This window comes from Piliocolobus tephrosceles, chromosome 12 (genome assembly GCF_002776525.5).
Source record: "Piliocolobus tephrosceles isolate RC106 chromosome 12, ASM277652v3, whole genome shotgun sequence".
Taxonomy (NCBI): domain Eukaryota; kingdom Metazoa; phylum Chordata; class Mammalia; order Primates; family Cercopithecidae; genus Piliocolobus; species Piliocolobus tephrosceles.
The window spans coordinates 121913346-121925910 of record NC_045445.1 but is presented as its reverse complement, the minus strand read 5'-3'; positions in this window follow the sequence as shown (position 1 = coordinate 121925910).

Below are 12565 nucleotides of genomic sequence, written 5' to 3'. Positions count from 1 at the left end.
TTTATTTGCTATTTTCACAGTCTGCATGCAGTATCTTTGTACATGCAAAAGTCATCTTGTTTTATTGCAGCTAACTTGATTTCCAATTGCTCTTTTGATTTTCCAACTGTGTATTTTAACGTTTTTACAATTACAAATTATAAAAAACACATACGATAATGTGTGGGGTCCATAAAGCCTCATTTTTTAAACATTAAAAATATAGTTTTTTTTTAGATGAGTGGGGCTGGATAAAGTGCCTCTTGCTTGTTCTCCTCAAAACTCCTAGAGCTTGTGAATACATAAGGCAATTTCCAGAATACCAGCAGGCAGAAAGCTCAAGTTTCCTACACACAGAACTTGAGTTCCTTTTCTATCATCACTCAAACAGGAAGCTCAGGAAGGAATTCACAAGAAAGTTTAGAAAAATGTATACTCTGTGTGTGTGTGTGTGTGTGTGTGTGTATACATAAATATCATATCTATTACACATATATATAACATTTCTATTCCCCTCATCCCATCTTACAAAGCATTTTGAAGATCATAATAATCTGGGAAGTGCATGACTTCTAAGATAGTAGAATGATTTAGGAAACAACACTCTATAAAGTATCTGCCATGACAGAGGATATTATCTTTGTGATCCCCCTATTTACAGGATCTATAAGGTTATAGATTTAATTTAAAAGCTCAAATTCCTTTGAAAGCAGCATAACTTTTAGTAGGTGGGATGCTACCAGGGTTGTCAAGAAAGTGCCAATAAGAGTCATGGAAGACATTACAGCATCAAGTGCAACAGTAACTACGTAAGAAGACTCTGGAAAGGCAAAGGGGAGAGACTGAGAAGTGTTGATTTTAAGGACTATCTTGCCAGAAATCTCTGGCTGACTTCCCAGAGCAAAGAGACTGATTTTCTGTCCTCCTCCCTGCAGGAACTCATCCAGACAAAAGAGAAAATTCTAAAGACTGGTGGGGACAAAAGGAAATACAGACTGGCTAAGACCCAGAACAATCATACCTACTGCCTTTCTATCTGGCTTTAAGCTACCAGAGGCTTGGCTGGCCCAGAATTCCAACAGGATTCCTAGCAGTTTCTGAGAACAGAGCAGAGGTCCTCTACTCCCAAAGGGCATCTGATCCAAGGCACATCCCCTTCCTGATGTAGAGTGGGTTCTGCCTGCTTCAGGTGGCTTCCTCCACCTCAGTACTGTTCCTCTTACCCAATGGAATCATGGTGCCATAGGACTTCTAATTTAATGTTTCAGCACAGGGCAGAGGGGAAAGGTGCATTCAGAGCCTATAGGATGTCTCTCTATCACTGCCAAGATTTGTCATGTTTTCAACATATAAATTGTGGGGGAAGGTAATTTCCTAGTGGATAGAGCCTTTCTTTTACTTTCCAACGCTCCTGAAAGTTCACCCTGAAATGCCAGTTCACACAAAGACAACAATTAATCTGGCTTCCTGTTTTAAAGAACAGGGCTGGGTGATTGGGACTGCAGAAATCCAGTGGGACATGAAGAAACGAGGAAGGAATAGATTTATGTGATAGCCCTCTTCCAGGGTGGGACAGTCTTCCACACAGGTCTGAGGGACCTTTAAGAAGTGCTTGGTTTGGGAGGTGAAGCAACTGTATATCTGTGGATTTTTACTTTGTTATTGCTGTTGTTTGAGACAGGGTCACTCTTCTGTCACCTAGGCTGGAGTGCAGTGACTTGATCATGGCTCACTGCAGCTTCAATTTCCTGGACTCAGGTGATCCTCCCACCTCAGCCTCCCAAGTAGCTGGGACTACAGGTGCATTCCACCATGCCTAGATAATTTTTAAAAATATTTTTAATAGAGACGGGGTTTTGCCATGTTCCCCAGGCTGGTCTTGAACCCCTGGGCTCAAGAGATCCTCCCAGCTCCGCCTACCAATGTGCTGGGATTACAGGCATAAGCCACGCTGCCCAGCTGGATTTCTACTTTTGAAATTATTCTTAACTTCCAGAGCAATCTCGGGACATCATGATGAAAATTTTATAATTTTTATTTATTTATGTGTTTGTTTTAGAAACAGGGTCTCACTCTGTGGCCCAGGCTGGAGCACTGTGACAGGATTATGGCTCACTGCAGCGTCCGACTCCTGGGCTCATGTAACCCTCCTGCCTTGACCTTTCGGGTAGCTAAGACTACAGGTGGATGCCACCATGACCACCTAATTTTTATTTTTTATTTTCTGTAGAGGTGGGGTCTTTGTTGCCCAGTCTGGTCTTGAACTTCTGGTCTCAAACAATCCTCCCACCTCAGCCTACCAAAGTAATGAGATTACAGGTATAGGCCACTGAGCCTGGCCTGAAAATTTTAAGAGGATATATCAACAAGGCAGCTTTCAGCACCAGGTAGGAGTAGCTGAAGACTACTTTAAAGAAATCAGACTGAGGATTTTTCCCAAATCTCTTGCTCAGCCTCTTAGGTTTAGAACCTCAGACTTATGCCTACTTCTATCCTCACTCCTTACCAATATCCAAAGTCAGCTTCACTTCCCCAGCTGCACAAAGGAAAACTCATTTGTCTGAAGGCATATGTCTTGGCGTGTCCTCCAGAAATATATTCTCAGTTCATTGTTATTTTCCTGAGTCCTGGAAAACCTGAAGCTGTCAGGTCAGCTTCACTCAAAATTCACAACATCCCAAATACCACGAGGTTTCTCTTTTACCAGAATTTCTGTTGGCACTGAGTAATTGTCCACAACATTGATTTTTGAGGGCTCACCTTAGAATTTCACAGGCCAACGGTCTCTAGTTCCTTGAAGAGCCATGAAGAAGGGTATCTGCTGGGGAGGAAAACAAGACAGATATACCAAAAGACCTGCTGTGCAAAAAGGGGAAAGAGATATCGTACATGCATAACATTCTGTACTCTGTGTAAGATTTTCATTTAAGGTGATCCAAAGGCCTATGGGAGAAGGATCGGATAGAGAGAAAGTGGCTTCTTTGTGCACAAAAGGTTAATAAAGCATATTAAGTTAAAGTTTTCCAAAGAGTCCTTCAAGCAAACATGAGAAACTAGAGTATAACTTAGCCTCAAGCACCTCACCCAGTTTAAAAAGAGGGTAAATAAATAACCTATTTGCCTAGCTACCTTCAAAGAATCTCAAGCATCAGTCACTTCATACTTCATTGTATTAATCATAATAAGCAGGACTCAGAGGATCCTGCATTATGAGGGTCATTCCTGACTAATATGGTTTTAATGTGTTCCTCGAAAATCATGTGTTGGAAACTTAATTCCCAGTGCAACAGTGGTGGGAGATGGGGCTTAGGGGGAAGTAACTAGGCCATGAAGTTTTTGCTCTCATGAATGGATAAATGCTGCTATTTCAGGAGTAGGTTCCAGTGGGCTCTTTATCATGGAAATGGGGTCCTTCTGTCACCTAGGCTGGATTGCAGTGGCTTGATCACGGCTGACTGTAGCTTTGACTTCCCAACTAGCTGGGACTACAGATGCGTGCCGCCACACCTGGCTAATTTTTTGTATTTTTAGTACAGACAGGATTTCACCATGTTAGCCAGACTGGTCCTGAACTCGTGACCTCAGGTGATCCTCCCACCTCGACCTGCCAAAGTGCCGGGATTACAGGCATCAGTCACCGCACCAAGCCTGTTTTCATTTTTAGATCCCACAAATAAGTGAGAACATGCCATGTTTCTCTTTCTGTGCCTGCTTTATTTCACTTAACATAATGATCTCCAGTTCCATCCATGTGGTTGCAAATGACAGAATCTCATTCTTTCTTAACGTCTGATTGTTATAAACAATCCAGTTATACTCAAAATCATTCTTAAATGTACAGTTAAGGTACTATTGACCATAGTCGCCTTATTGTGCTAGCAAATATGGCTTATTCATTATTTTTAACTATTTTTTGTACCCGTTAAGCATCCCAACCTTCCTCTTACTCCCCTTCCCTGTCCGTGGTAATCATGCTTCTACGCTCTATCTCCATAAGTTCAATTGTTTTCATTTTTATTTATTTTTGTTTTTATTTTTTGAGATAGAGTCTTACTCTCGCCCAGGCTGGAGTGCAGTGGCACAATCTTGGCTCACTGCAACCTCCGCCTCCCGGGTTCAAGCGATTCTCCTACCTCAGCCTCCCAAGTAGCTGGAATTACAGGTGTGTACCACCATGCCTGGCTAATTTTTTGTATTTTTAGTGGACACACAGTTTCACCATGTTCACCAGGCTGGTTTTGAACTCCTGACCTCAGGTGATCCACGCATTTTGGCATCCCCAAGTCCCAGGATTACAGCCTTGAGCCACTGCACCTGGCCTGTTTTATTTAGATCCCACAAATACATGAGAACTTGCCATGTTTCTCTTTCTGTGCCTGCTTTATTTTACTTAACATAATGATCTCCAGTTCCATCCATGTGGTTGCAAATGACAGGATCTCTTTCTTAATGTCTGAATAGTACTCCACTGTGTATATGTAACACATTTTCTTTGTCCATTTATCTGCTGACGGAAACTTAGGTTGCTTCCTAGTCTTAGCTATCGTAAACAGTGCTGCCACAAATGTAGGAGTTCAGATACATCTTCAATATATTGATTTCCTTTCTTTTAGGTATATACCCAGCAGTGGGATTGCTGGATTATATGGTAGCTTAATTTTTAGTATTTGTGAGGAAACTCCAAACTGTTCTCCATGGTGGTTGTACTAATTTACATTGCTAACAAGAGTGTACGAGCCTTCCTTTTCCCCACATCCTCGCCAGCATTTAATACCTGTCTTTTATATATAAGCCATTTTAACTGCGGTGAGATGATATCTCATTCTAGTTTTGATCTGCATTTCTCTGTTGATCAGTGATGCTGAGCACCTTCTCATATGTCTGCTTGCAATTAGCCTGTCTTCCTTTGAGAAATGTCTGTTCAAATCTTCTGCCCATTTGTAATGGGATTATTAGATTCTTTCCTACAGAGATGTTTGAGCTCCTTATATATTCTGTTCATGATTTGCTTGTCAGATGGGTAGTTTGAGTATATTTTCTCCAATTCTGTGGATTGTCTCTTCACTTTTAAATATTTTGTTTTCTGTGCAGAAGCTTTTCAACTTGATATGATCCTATTTTTCCTTTTTTTTTTTTTTTTGGCTTTGCTTGCCTGTGCTAATGGGGTATTATGCAAGAAATTTGTGCCCAGACCAATGTCCTGGAGAGTTTTCCCCATGTTTACCTGTAGTAGTTTCATAGTTGGAGGTCTTAGATTTAAGTCTTTCATCCACTTAAATTTGACTTTTGTATATGATGAGAGATAGTGTTCTAGTTTCATTCCTTTGCATAGATATCCAGTTTACCCACAACCATTTATTGAAGATACATTAACTTTTAATGCCATTGTCTGCTCTTGTTATCTATGTCATTTCTCGATGAATTTTAATCCATTGATTTTTAAAATCTATTTTTTATTGACAGATAATAATTGTGTATATTTATGGGATACAATATGATGTTTTGAAGTATGTATTCTCCCTAGTGGACATATTCTCCTGTTTCTTTGCATGTCTGGCAATTCGATTGTATGCCAAGTATTGTGAATTTGGCCTCGCTCACATTTGTACAGCATAAGTGTGCTGGATATTTATTTTTTTAATAGATTCATATTCTTATACTTTGTTCTATGATTCAGTTAAGTTTGTTCAAAATGCTATGGTCCTGATAATTCTTGCTTTTAAAGTTTCTTAGGTGTGACCAGAGCTTCATAAATCTAGGACTAATCTCACATCACTACAGAGATTAAGCCCTTCTGAGTATCTGAGTACACACACACACTCTGTCTCTCTCTGGTCTGTCTCTCTCATGTTCTAGGCATGACATGATTTTTACATTGGCTGGTGAGAACAGGAACCCCCTAGGTAGGCTGGAATTCTCTCTCTCTGAAACTCTCTCCTCTCAGATACTTTGTGCTAGGAACTCTAGACATTGGATCCTCCTCTCACCGTCAGCTTCATCTCCTCAACAACAGATGGCCAGGTTTCACCTGAGCTACCCTTCCCTGAACTGCAGGCTCAAGGCAGCAAGCTGGGGAAGTTACAGGCTTACCTTCTTTTCAGTCTCACAGGAATCACTGCCTTTTGTTGCCGGATGTCCAATATATTAAAAATTGACATAGATATGTTGTCATTTTTGTCTGTTTTTTAAAGTTGTTTTAGGTATGCAGTTAAATCTATTCCCTTTTATTCTTCTTTTCCAGAAGCATAAGTAGTATAACCCAAATTTAAAACCTAAATTATTACAGCATGTAAATGTCCCCATACTGCAAGCTAATCAACAGTGGAAGAACATTAGAATAAAAACTTGAGTACAGAGATTGTGGGCCACACACACTCATACCTACATATATGTAATATGTATGTATGTTTGAGTGTATACCTATATATTTATGTAGATGGATTAACATATAAGTAGGAGAGTATAAACCAGCAGTTTATACTTCACTGTGACAGGGCAGCACCAAATTCAATGTAAAATCCTCCAGTCACTGTGTTCTCTCCCCACAGTGCAGATTCTCTCTCTGCACTGCATGGCTACCGTGGGGAAGTGTGAGGGGTGAAAGAGGCTGGGTGAGGGGTAACAGTGTTTCAGGACTCTCTCTTCTGCTTTCCTCAATGCCCCTTTCAGTGATAGAATTTAAAACCAGGTATTGTGATTGCTCACCTGATTTTTGGTTCCAGACTATAAACTGCTATAAGCCAGTTTATACTCTGGAATAACTGATAAAAAGGAATATCAACAATGTTCCTTTTCTGATCATGTAAATTTGTGATTAAATTAATTATTTAAGATTTCAAGATTTTCCAAAAGAGATGAAACATATAGACTTTGATTATAAAATGCTATAAGTATTCAAAATATGATATAGATATCTCTATTAGTAAGAATTCTCTAGAAAAACAGAACCAATAGGAGATAGATAGATAGATAGATAGATAGATAGATAGATAGATAGATAGATAAATGGATAGACAGATATTCTATTTGGTGGTTGGGTATTTGAGGGTGATTAGGTCATGAGGGCAGAACTTTCATGATTGGAATTGGTGCTCTTATAAAAGCAATCTCAGAGAGCTCCTTTGTCCCTTCTTTCTCGTGAGGAGACAGTGAGAAGATGATCATCTATGAACAAGGAAGCATGCCTTCACCAGAAACCAAACCTGCCAGTGCCTCTATTTTGTACTTCCCAGCCTCCAGAACTGTGGGAAACAATTGTCCATTGTTTTAACTCACACCATCTATGGTATTCTGTTATAGCAGTCAAAATTTATTAAGATAAATATATATATAGATAGATAAATACATACATTTGGAAAACATAGATGATAGAGATGACATAGATATAGGTGATATAGATACAGATATATCAATAGACATAGACATAGATAGGCTCACTTGATATGGACCCTAATGAAAAGTTCAAGATATGCAGGATCAGTCAATATGGTGGAGACCCAGGAGTGCCAATGATGTAGTTCCAGTCCAATGGCTTACAGGCTCAAGACCCAGGAAGAACTTATGGTTTAGTTCAAGTGTGAAGTCAGGAAACAACTGATGACCCAGCTTGAATGAAGTAATGAGGGAGAAATTTTCTCTTATTCAAGGAAAAGTTATTGATTTTGTCATTCAGACCTTCAACTGATTGACTGAGGCCCATACACATTGGGGAAGGCAATATGCTTCACCCAGTCTACTGATTCAAATGTTAATCTCATCCAAAAATAGCCCTGCAGAAACACCCAGAGTAATGTGTTTGAGTAAATATTTAGGCACTCCATGGCTCAGGCAAGTTGACATGTAAAATTAACAATCATAATACTAATAATGAATACACATCCTCTAGGTTTTTATTGTTGCTTTTGTTGCTGTTTTTTAATATTGGTCAACCTCTTGCCTGACTCTATTCAGCCTCTGGTTTACTTGCTGTTTTTATAACTAGGGGAAGACATTAAAAGTTAAGTATAAACTATGTCTATTCAACCAACATGAAAGACTCCCTCCAGAAAAAGTTTCAAATTATATTTTAAAAGCAGAAATTATATTTACAGATCGTCTCCAACTTATGAGGTTCAACTTATGATTTTTTTTTATTTTACAGGGCTTTATCAGGATGTAACCCCATTGTAAGTGGTATTAAACGCATTTTCAATTGATAACATTTTTGACTCGTGATGGGACTACATTCCAAAAAGTATCATAAGTCGAAGAACATCTCTGTATCTAAAACATATGCTCCTTGTCATGACTGGATTCAATATTTATATGAAGGACCTCATGCAGCTAAACTTTTTATTGTGTCTTCAATCTCATTACTTGTTATTCGTCTGTTCAGGTTTTGAATTTCTTCCAGGATCAAACTTGGTATGTTGTATGTATCTAGAAATTTGTCCATTTCTCCTAGATTTTATAATATATTGGCATATAGTTGCTTATCGTAGCCATTAATGATCCTATGAATTTCTGCAGCATCAGTTGTAATGTCTCCTTACAAGCTGTTTCTGCTTTATGGAGCATCCCAAGTCCAACTTTGTGATTCTTGCAGACTTGTAGAGGTATCGCCTTGATGGTCTTGGACACAGTCCAAGAGGAATCTCTCTATTACCAGGCAGAGACTCTTGTTCTTTTTCCTTACTTTCTCTTTCTCAGACATACAGAGTCAGTCTCTCTCTCTCTCTCTCTCTCTCTCTCTCTCTCTCTCTCTCTCCATTCTGAGCCACCTAAAGCTGGGGGTTGAGTGACACAAGCACCCCTGTGGCCACCACCACTATGGCTACACTGGGTCAGACCTGAAGCCAGCACAGCACTAGTCTCACCCAAGGCCTGTGTAACCATTCCCTGGCTATTGCCCATGTTTGCTCAAAGCCTTGGAGTTCTACATTCAGCATGTGGCAAAGTCAACCAGGTCTGTGTCCTCCACATAGCCCTGCCCCAACCCACCCCTGAGCTGGTCCCTGAGGAGTCCCCAAGCATGACTGTTAGGCCCAAAGTCCATTCACTTTTTCCATTGGGTTGAAAAACATGAAGGCCTTGGTCCAAGGCTGGTGGACTAAGGTCAGTAGAGAGAGAAATCTCAGGCACTACATAGTTAAGAAGAGAACCCTCCTTAAGATTGAGGACTCCATTTCCCAGAATGGGGTAACACTGAACTCTGCCACTGATATCAGCCTGGGGGTCCAGGCAGGTCTCTAGAGACTGAGGTGCATTTTCACTTTGACCCCATGCGTCAGAGAGGTAGGGCCCTGGTTGTAAGGAGATGGCAGCAGGTCAGTGAGGGTGATTTCCAGGTTGTGGGAAGAGTCTGGGTGCGGAGTCTGATTATCGTGGGGACTGTTCTCACTGTAACAGCAAGAGCACTCAGGTATCTTCGCTGTTGTCAGCCCTAGGCGGTCTGCGTGTCCCCAGAGTGAAGTGTTGGGCAGAAGTGCTTCCTTATTTCCTCCTTGCTAGTATTGTGAAAATTCCTAGTGTCAATTTCAGAACAGCAGAGGGGAGTGGGGCTCTGTGTCTTGTCAACAATTTTTATGATGCTCATGAATGTAAACAGAGAGCATCCAACCCCTGTCAAAGGTGCCCCCACTGTGAGCCCCTGCTGTCACCTCAGTAAGCCCCAAAATGGGCTGTCATGCTGTAGTCTAATACTCACTCTAACTTCCTCCATTCCAAGGAGACAAACTGACCAGGAGAACAGGAGTCCTGTGGGTTCCTAGAGCAGTTGTTTCACAGAAACCTGCAGAAGGGGCCCTGGTTAAAGCCAAGATGGTTGCTCTCCACTGAAAGTGCTGACGTGATGTCACTCTCTCCCGTTCAGGTGCCAACCTTGCCAGCTTTCCTGCCCACAGTCCTACCTGCTGTCACGGGCCACAGTCATCATGACTTGGGGTCAGAAGGGTAAGCTCCATGCCTGTGAGAAATGCTGAGAGACCCATGTCAGCCCCAGGATCTCAAGGGTCTAGGGTGTTAGGCCACTGCAGAGAAGAAAGACAAGTCTCACTCTTCCTCTTCCCTTGTTTGTCGGGGTACTCACCGCAGGTCTCCTGATGCCTCCATTCTGCAATAGTCTCAGGGAGCTTCACCCACTGACTCTCCTGATGCAGGTGCTTCATGCTCAAGATCTGATGTAACTGCCAAGGGTCAAGATGAGAAAAGTACAAGTACTTCCCAGGAAGCAGCCTTCATTCAGAGCACATACTGAGATTCTCTGGACAGGAAGTTGAGCATGTTGGTGCAATTCCTGCTGGAGAAGAAAGAGTCCATTGTGAAGGCCAATTTGCTGAAGCTTGTCAGCAGAAAGTACAAGCAGCACTTCCCTGAGATCCTCAGGAGAACCTCTGAGCTCTTGGAGGTGGTCTTTGGTGTTGAACTGAAATAAATGGAATGCAGTGGTGACTCCTACACTCCTTTTCAGCAACCTGGACCTCTCCCGTGAAGGAAGTCTGAGTGGTGATAAGGGGCTGCTGAAGACAGGTCTCCTGATGTAGCTCCTGGGTGTGATCTTCATGAAAGGCAAACATGCCACTGAAGAGGAGGTCTGGGATTTCCTGAATGTGGTGAGGATCTATGCTGGGAGGAGGCACTTAATCTTCAGGGAGCCCCGGAAGTTTGTCACAGAAGATGTGGTGCAAGAAGAGTACCTGGAGTACTGGCAGGTGCACAACAGTGATCCTCTGTACTATGAGTTCCTGTGGGATCCACGAGCCCATGCTGAAACCACCAAGGTGAGAGTCCCAGAAGTTTTGGCTAAGATCAATGACACTCTCCCCATTTCCTTTCCAAATCTGTATGAAGAGGCTTTGACAGATGAGGTAGAGAAAGCAATGAGCCTGAGAGCTGCACGCAGAGCTGGCACTGTTCCCTTGGCCAGGGCACTTTATGGGGTCACTTTCTACAGATCCTCCCACTTCTAGGGAGGTCTGAAGTAGAAGTTTCACTTTATGTTAGAAGAGAGTAACGAGCCATTTAAGTAGTACAGTATAGTAGAGGCTGGAGGGAACAAGATGTGTATCTTTCCTTTGTCCTGTTATACATGAGTAACTTGTAGATTTATCTTTTGCTTTCATTATTACTTTAAAAATGTTCTTTCTTTTAAGTGAAGATTTAAATTGTTTCACAGTCTAAGTTTCTTAATGTCATAGATCACACATTTATATCTGTTTGTCAGGTTTAAGACTAAAAGTTTTGTTATTTTAAGACAAATTGAAAGATCTTAAACATTTTATTTTTAGTACAGAATAAGGTAACGTGGCATTGGAATAGGGATTTTCACGGAAATGTGAAAGAACCCCACAGCAAAATAGTTGAGATTGCAGAATAGTGAAACAAAAGTAGAGTAGTTCATTTGTGGTGCTTCCTAGTCTTTTTGCTCTTGCTTGTAATATTAAATTATATAAACCTGTATTTGCTTTGCTTATTGAAACTGCATGAGAAAATAAAATAATAAATTAGACTTATTGCTTACTGTTTTCATTATTTTTTAAGTATTGTTTCCCAACCAGTAATCGAGTGCCTGCTGTTTGGAAGGTTCCCTGATAGTACTGGTGATGGTAAGCAAAAGGAGATCTAACTTCTGCCTGTAGAATTTTAGGGTCAAGCAGCAACTAACATATAAGGAAGATGATGAGATATCATCTAAGACACAAATGACAAGTAAAAAGAGGGGATAAGGTAGAGATTTCACATTAATGAAGTCAAATGTAAATTATCTGATGAAGGCAGTTCAGAGTCTTAGAAAACTGCAATTCTCTCCATGTGAGTTAATTTAAGTGAAGCTGCAGGTTGGGCTAGATGAGGCTGTGGGAGTCATGAGCATGGGCCAGGCCCTCAGGTGGTACCTTTCAGAGTTGGGAGGCTGTCCCTGAAAAGGGAAGCAACTCTTAAAAGTTATTTTGACATTGTAGGTATACCAGAAAGAAATCTCCAACTGGGATAGGAAGGCAAAGAGACCTGTGCAGTTGCCCCAGTTCACAAACTGTCTTCTGAGCACATGATGTCCAGGGAGTATCTGAGCAATATGAGTGATACTTCCTTTACACAAAATGCCAAGAAGCCACTGAACCATCACCCCTATCATAGACTGGGAGAGCCAGAGTCTGCTCCATTAAAAAGTCATTTGAATTAGGTTACTTTGAGTGTAATTTGTCAAACTCTAAGGGAGGGTTTGGTTTTTGGTGGTGATGAAGTGAATGAAAATAGGGGCGGTTTGGATGGAAAAGTGACCTGGGAAGTTTTTGTTCCCTAACACGAAACAAGAACTTTGAGTTGCCTCCAGCTGAAGATGACAGCTCCACAGCCAAATAACAGATGCTTTAATGAGGAAACACTACTCAGTTTTACTGGCTTGGCAGCATTTCAGCAGATGCGGATTTCTATGTTATTTGGAGTAATCTCGAATATATTCTGGAAATAAAATTCTGTAAGGGAAGATTGTCATCATTTTGGGTCAAACTAAGTTTAGTAATAATTACCATTCATTAAACATCCAAAGTTTACCTAACACTGTGTCAGGTGATTTACATAGAAATATATATATAGGAAACACTACTCAGTT